At 36.2% G+C, this 7,990-nt stretch overlaps 2 non-coding genes across 2 annotated transcripts; both read left to right on the forward strand.

Moving 5' to 3' along the window:
* The first annotated feature begins 3,508 nt into the window (after positions 1–3,508).
* Positions 3,509–3,614, forward strand: LOC131170137 (small nucleolar RNA R71). The gene has a single exon (XR_009141078.1). It is a non-coding gene; the product is annotated as a small nucleolar RNA R71 (small nucleolar RNA).
* A 3,975-nt stretch (positions 3,615–7,589) lies between these two features.
* LOC131169924 (small nucleolar RNA R71) lies at positions 7,590–7,696 on the forward strand. Its single transcript, XR_009140870.1, has one exon. It is a non-coding gene; the product is annotated as a small nucleolar RNA R71 (small nucleolar RNA).
* The last annotated feature ends 294 nt before the right edge of the window (positions 7,697–7,990 follow it).

A 7,990-nucleotide genomic window follows, 5' to 3' on the forward strand; every position in this document is an offset into this window, starting at 1 on the left:
TTCTCCTTGTTCTTGCCTCAATCTAGACAAATGATCTACTACTACATTTTTTACTCCTTTCTTATCCTTAATTTCCAGGTCAAACTCTTGAAGGAGTAGTACCCACCTTATCAACCTAGGTTTGGCCTCTTTTTTCTGAAGGAGATACTTGATAGCTGCATGATCTGAGTACACTATTACCTTAGACCCCACAAGATAGGACCTGAATTTATCTACTGTGAATACCACTGCTAAAAACTCTTTCTCTGTAGTAGAGTAATTTATTTGAGCATCATCTAAGGTCCTACTTGCATAATATATTACATACACCTTTTTATCTCTCATTTGTCCCAAAAAAGCCCCAATGGCATAATCGCTAGCATCGCACATCAACTCAAAAGGTAATGACCAATTGGGTGGCTGCATAATAGGAGCAGATATCAAATCCTCCTTTATCCTGCAAAAAGCATTCATACAATCAGTATCAAAATGAAATTCCACATCTTTACTCAATAAATTGGTAAGAGGTTTAGAAATCTTAGAGAAATCCTTGATGAATCTCCTATAAAATCCAGCATGCCCCAAGAAACTCCTCACTCCCTTCACAGATGTCGGGGGTGGCATTTTCTCATTAATTTCTACCTTTGCTTTATCCACCTCAATACCCTAGTTTGACACAAGATGTCCCAAAACAATTCCTTCTTATACCATAAAATGGCACTTTTCCCAATTCAAAACTAAATTAAACTCTTCACATCTCTGCAAAACTTTAGACAAGTTAGATAAGCATTCATTGAAAGATTTACCATACACAGAAAAATCATCCATGAACACTTCCATAATATCCTCAATCATGTCAGAAAATATGGACATTATACATCTTTGAAACGTAGCTGGGGCATTATATAATCCAAATGGCATCCTTCGATATGCAAAGGTACCATAGGGACATGTGAAGGTGGTTTTGTCTTGATCATCTGGGTGAATAGGGATCTAAAAGAACCCTGAATAGCCATCCAAATAGCAGAAATAAGAATGATGAGCTAATCTCTCAAGCATCTGATCTATAAATGGTAATGGAAAATGGTCCTTTCTAGTTGCATTATTCAGCTTCCTATAGTCTATACACATTCTCCATCCAGTTACAGTCCTTGTAGGTATTAGTTCATCATTTTCATTTTTCACTACTGTGATGCCCCCCTTTTTGGGTACAACATGAACTGGACTTACCCAATTGCTATCAGAAACAGGGTAAATGATTCCTGCATCAAGCAATTTTGAGATTTCCTTTTTCATAACCTCTTTCATATTTGGATTCAATCTCCTCTATGACTCTCTAGAGGCTTTTTGATTATTTTCCAACAAAATTCTATGCATGCACATAGAAAGATGTATTCCTTTAATATCATCAATGGTATAACCAATTATCCTTCTATGCTTTCTAAGAATTCTTAATAATTTTTCAACTTCACAATCATTCAGTTTAGCACTAACAATCATAGGATATGTAGAATTTTGACTAAGAAAAGCATACCTAAGATTTGTTGGAAGAGGTTTCAACTCTACCTTCGGTGCTTCACTTTTTTCAAGCTTTGATGATGAAGTTGTATCTTGCTTCAAATCTCCAATCTTCTCAATATTAGCCATAGGCAAAGGTGGATTTCCTTCCAATATTGTAGCATATTCTGCAGCTTCTTCAATCTCATCCCCCTTTTTGATGTTATAAACCAAACAAGCTTCTAAGGGATCTTCAGGATGTTGCTTTTTGAGCACTTCTCTGACCACTTCATCTATCACATCAATTCTCAAGCATGAATTTAAATCATCTTTCTTTTTCATTGCTTGAAACAAATTAAATTCAACTTTTTCTTTCCCAACTTCTAATGTAAGCCTTCCATTTTTTACATCAATCACAGCTCCAGCAGTAGCTAGGAAAGGTCTACCAAGAATAATAGGAATGTGTACATCCTCCTCCATCTCCAATACTACAAAATCTACTGGTATGAAAAATTTTCCAACTTTCAGAGGAACATTCTCAATAACCTCAATTGGAAATTTAATAGACCTATCTGCTAACTGTAGTGAAATGGTGGTAGGCTTTATTTCTCCAATCTTCATTTTCTCATAAATAGACAATGGCATTAGACTAACACTAGCTCCAAGATCACATAAAGCCTTATCTATACTGATATCCCCAATGTGACATGGTATGGAAAAACTACCAGGATCTTTCAGTTTGGGTGGAAGTTTATTTTGCAAAATAGCATTGCTTTCTTCTGTGAGAGCTACAGTCTCAAATTCCTCCAATTTCTTCTTGTTACATAAAATCTCCTTCAAAAATTTAGCATATGAAGGCATTTATGCTAAGGCATCAGTGAAAGGAATAGTCACATGCAAAGACTTCAATACCTCCAAAAACTTCCCAAATTGTTTATCCAACTTCACTTTCTGGAACCTTTGTGGGAATGGTAAAGCTGGCGTGTAGGCTTTAGGTGCTACATATTTAGGTTCTTCCTCTTTACTCTCTCTCTCATTACTTTCTTTTTCTTCCACTGAATTCTCTTTCTTAGCTTTAATTCTAACTTCAACTTCAGTTTGTTCATCTCCTTTTCTATTTTTCTCTTCTTCAATTTTCTCTTCAATCTTTTTATCTCCACTCTCTAATATTTTTTCACTTCTCAATGTAATAGCCTTGCAATGCTCCCTTGAATTTTCTAGTTGGCTAGGGAGCTTCCCAAATGCTTTGTTATTTGAAGAGCTAGCTTGTTGAGCTATTTGATTTTCTAACATCTTATTGTGTGTTGCCATTTGATCTACTTTAGATGCTAATTGAGAAATCATATCTTATTGACTTTGATGGCTCATAAGTAGAGTCTCAATCATAGCTTCTAATCTAGTTGTCTTGTCTGGTTGTGCTTGTTGTGGTAGAGGTGGAGCAAGTGCATTTTGAGGTTTAGGAATTCCAAGAGGAGGACCTCTATTCTGCTGAAAATTATGATGTTGTTGATACCCAGAAGGTTGCTGAAAATTTTGGTATTGTCCTTGTCTACCTCCCCAAGAAAAATTGGGGTGGTTTCTCCATGCTGGATCATAAGTTGCAAAAAATGGGTTACCACCTAGTCTTTGATTGCAGTTCCCCACATAATCCACTTGTTTACTTGAAAAATCTTGACTAAGTGCAGAAAAATTAGCTGCACAATTAACATTTGCAGCTCTAACTTCTACTGAATTATTAGAACCTCCGGCTGAAGAATCTACTTTCATGCTTAGCTTGTCCATTTTCCTTTTCAAAGCATCAAACTTAGCATTAATCATATTCATGGCATCAAGCTCGAACATACCAGCTGGTTTCTTGATCTCATTCCTCTCACAACTCCATTGGTAGTTGTTATAAGCAATTTTATCAAGAGCAGAAAAAGCTTCATCTTCAGATTTCTCCATAAGATCACCTCTAGAAGATGCATCAATTGTACATCTAATAGCTGGTGAAACTCCATTGTAAAAGTGTTAAATAAGCATCCACTTAGGAATCCCATGATGTGGACATCTCCTTTGCAAATCCTTGTACCTCTCCCATGCTTCATATAAGCTCTCATCATCTCTAGGTTTGAAAGAAGTCAGCTCATTTCTTGGCTTAGCTGTCTTATTTGGTGGAAAATATTGAGCTAAAAATGCTTGAGAAAGTTCATCCCATGTTGTGATAGAACCCAGTGGTAAAGAATGTAACCACTCTCTAGCTCGGTCCTTTAAAGAAAAAAGAAATAATTTGAGTCGAATTGCATATCAGAAACTCCATTTATCTTTAACATATCACTGATCTCAAGAAAGTGTGCTAGATGCACATGTGGACTTTCACTTGGACTTCCCCCAAATTGTGATTGTTGTACCATCTGACAAAGTGCAGGCTTCAGTGTAAAATTATTAGCTTCTACTCTTGGTCTTGTGATACTTGGCATGAAATCCCCAATGTTAGGATAGGCATGATCCTTCATAGAGCGGTTATTATTGATGTTGGCCATTTCTTCTTGTAATTGCTCTTGCTCTTGTGCTCTTTCTTGTTGTTGTTGAGCTTTAAATTCATCTTTTCTCCTCTTAGATTCTGCTCTTAAAGATCTTACTGTCTTTTCTATTTCTGGATCAAGGAATAAATTGATTTCTTCACTTTTTGTCCTTCTCATAAAATAAAGTACCTAAAAAACAAAATAAACAAATTCTCAAAGTAAAATGGTAAAAAAAAAATAAAATAAAATGCCCAAATTAACCAAACAAACAATCATTCAATATTAAACAAAAATCAAATCCCCGACAATGGCGCTAAAAACTTGATGGGCGTATCCGCAAGTATACAGGTCGTCTCAAGTAATAGAGTGATGAATCAAGTATCGTTCCCACGAGGATTTGTCGTTTGAGTACCAAACTATGAAGGAAGCGATTATTTGGGCTAATGATTAATGAATAAATGGTAAATGTAAATGAGCAAGGTAAATTGATTAATCTAATTGGAATGGGTAAAGAGCAAACAGATAAATTCTAAATCTAGTTTGCAATTAAACTAAATTAATAATGGGTAATTCAAATCAAAGTCTAATTATGTTAAAAGTGATTCCAGAGTTGGGGATTTACGCATAAATTTATTGGGATTTACCTTGGGTATTCCAATTTTAAGGGAAAAATAGAGTTTGAAGGAAATTGATTCTAAATTCCTTTGATATCTTTTTCAAGCAAACCAAAATGTGTTCTAAAATAACCAAACCTACTTTTGTATGTTATTTGATTACTTTAAAACCCATTAAGTTTTGTAACGAATCATTAATTCTTCTTAAAATCCTAGTTTATTTCTAAATCTAGGTGATTTTAAGTTCCAATCCTTGATTATCTATCAATGACTTTCACCTTTCGATCTTTCAATCAAAGATTAACACAATACCCAATGGGTACCAACATTAGGTAATTAAATCAAGCACACAAGGAAGGAATCAAAACTCATATTTATGTAAAATAAGGAAATACCCAGTCCAAATCCACAAATTAATCTAAAACATATTTCCCAACTCTGAAATCTAAAGAGTTTACTCACTCATAATGGTATTTACAAGAAAGATTGATAGAAAAGTAAAGAAAAACATGATAAGAGGACAAAAATAGAAAAACCCAAGTAGAGGAACCCAAAACTCTAGTTTCTAGAGCTCCAAAAGATGGTTGCAGCAGCTCCTCTCCAGAAAAAATGGTGTTCTCCTCCTCTCTCTATTTATATTTCTTTCCTTTTTATTTTCTTCTATTTCCTCTTATAGCAAAAACTAGGAAATGATAAATTTATATGGTCCCAAAAAGTTGCCCTAAAAGTAAATAGGAGCCAAGGAGTAGATAGGAAATGAGGTATAAAATTATCCAAGTCAGCAGCATTATTCACGTTCTGGCAGTCTGCTTAGGGTACGGCTTAACCCTAAGCAGCTTCTTAGCAAATTTCAGCCTCTGGTTGCACTGTCTGCTTAAGGTTAAGCAGACCCTCAGCAAATCTCGGCAGACTTGGAGTAAAATAGACTTTTTTGCTCATACTTGACTTCCAGCTTGACTTGTGCTGCACCTTAAGTATTGCCGCTTTACCTAAGCAGGATCTTAAGCAATTCTCGGCAGGTTATGGAATAAAAGCTTGAATATGTAGGATTTAAGCCGTGCTTGACTTTCAGCTTGAACAGGCTTAAGGTTAAGCTTATATGACATACCCTAAGCAACATCATAAGCAAAGTCTCAAGCAAATTTCGGCTAACTTACTCTTTCAAAGCTTGATTTCTTCAACTTTCCTCCATGCTTAAAGAATTCCAAATTTCTTCAAATCACTTCCTAATGTACTCATTGATCTTCGATTTGCCACAAAATCCTATCAAAAACAACAAAATAACAAAAATCAAATATAAAGTATCTAAAGTTAACAAATAAGCTAAAATAAAGCTAAAAACATAAAATATACTAAAATATAAGGGAAAAATGGATGCAAAACTACCCTAAAATGTCTATATGAAATGAGTGTAACACCTACCTTGAGAGTTAATTGCCCATTCTTAATGTCTATGACAGCTCTAGTAGTTGCCAAGAAAGGTCTTCTCAGGATGATAGGAATTTGGATGTCCTCCTACATTTCCAGCATAACAAAAGAAACTGGGATAAAGAACTTTCCCACCTTGATAGGGATGTTTTCTAGAATGCCTCTAGGGTATTTTACAGATCAATCAACTAGTTACAATGAAATTGTTACAGGTTTAAGCTCCCCTACATCTAGCTTCTTATATATCGACAGAGGCATTAGACTTTCACTTGCACCTAGATCATAGAGGGCTTTGTCTATATTCATGTTACTGATAAGAGAAGGTATGGAGAAGCTTCCTGGATCCTTGAGTTTTGGTGGTAGCTTGTTTTACAATATGGCACTGCATTCCTCTATATGAGCAATAGTCTCATAATCCTCCAGCTTTCTTTTCTTTGATAAAATGTCTTTAAGGAACTTGGCATAAGATGGCATTTGAGAGAGTGCTTCTGTAAAAGGAATGTTTATATAGAGTTTCTGTAAAACTTTTAGAAATTTTACAAACTACTTGTCCAATTTGGCTTTCTGGAATCTCTGAGGAAAAGGTAGAGGAGGCTGATATGGTTCTGGTAACTTCTTTTTCTTCGTTGCTTCCTCTTTTTAATCCTCTTTAGGTTCTTCCTTTTTCTCTTCTATTTGGTATTCAGATTTGTCAGAGGTTCTCTCAGTTGGTTCTTCCTATGACTGTTCTAGAACTCTTTCACTCCTCAATGTAACTGTCTTATACTGCTCCTTTGGGTTCATCTCTGGTTGACTAGGTAGTTTACCGGCAGCCTTGCGTGAAGAACTTGCTTGCTGAGCAATTTGATTTTCAAGCATCTTGTTGTGGGTGGCAAGTTGGTCCATTTTGGAAGCTAGCTGCTTGATCATTTCATTTTGTTGTTGTTGAGCTACTAAGAAACCTTCCATCATGGATTCCATGGTCAACTTTAGTTCAGGCTATTGAGGTTGAGGAGGTGGTGGTGGCTATGCAAAGTTTTGTGCTTTGTTCTGAAATCCAGGGGGGTGTTGGTGGTCTGTATCCTTGCTATTTGTTCATTGGCTGATTCTGTGAATTGGACCATGAGAAATTAGGGTGGTTCCTTCATCCAGGGTTATATGTATTTGAATATGGGTTGTTGAGCTGCCTCTGGTTGAAGTTTCCTCCATTATTCACATAGTCATCAGTTTTGTGGAGAGTTCATTGAAGTTGTTACATTCTGAAGTCATATATCTTTCTCCATAGCTGTCATAGTGTTGGTTGTTCATCCCTATAACATTGGCTTGCATTCTATTAAGCCTTTTTATTAGCTAGTCAAATTGAGCATTTATCATGCTTAGGGCATCCACTTCTAGGATCCCTACTATTCTCCTTGTATTCCCCCTTTCATTTGACCACTCATAGTTGTGATACGTGACCCTCTCCAGAAGTTCAAATGCTTAGTCCATTATTTTCTCCATTAGGTCACCTTCTGCAGCTGAATCTACTGTGCTCCTTGTAGAGGGCAATAGCCCATTATAGAAGTTCTGAACCAGGAGCCAATCCTCTATGCCATGGTGTGGACATTCTCTTTGTAAGTCTTTATATCTCTCCCATGCATCATAGAGTGATTCACCTTCCTTTTGTCTAAAGGTGTTGAGTTCAACCCTCAACTTTGCAGTCTTTGTAAGTGGGAAATGCCTTGCTATGAAAGCTTGTGAGAGGTCTTCCTAAATGGTGAATGTTCCAGCTAGTTGAGAGAGTAACCACTTCCTTGCTCTATCTTGAAGGAAGAATGGGAATGCTCTGAGTCTTATAGCTTGATCAAAGACTCCATTCATCTTGAATGTGTTACATAGGGCAAGAAAGCACTGGAGGTGGTAATGTGGATCTTCTATTGGTAAACCCCCAAATTGGGTCTGTTGGATCATCTGGAGCCATGCTGGTTTTAATTCAAAATTATTGGCATC

Source organism: Hevea brasiliensis, chromosome 10, assembly GCF_030052815.1.
Source record: "Hevea brasiliensis isolate MT/VB/25A 57/8 chromosome 10, ASM3005281v1, whole genome shotgun sequence".
NCBI classification, from domain to species: domain Eukaryota; kingdom Viridiplantae; phylum Streptophyta; class Magnoliopsida; order Malpighiales; family Euphorbiaceae; genus Hevea; species Hevea brasiliensis.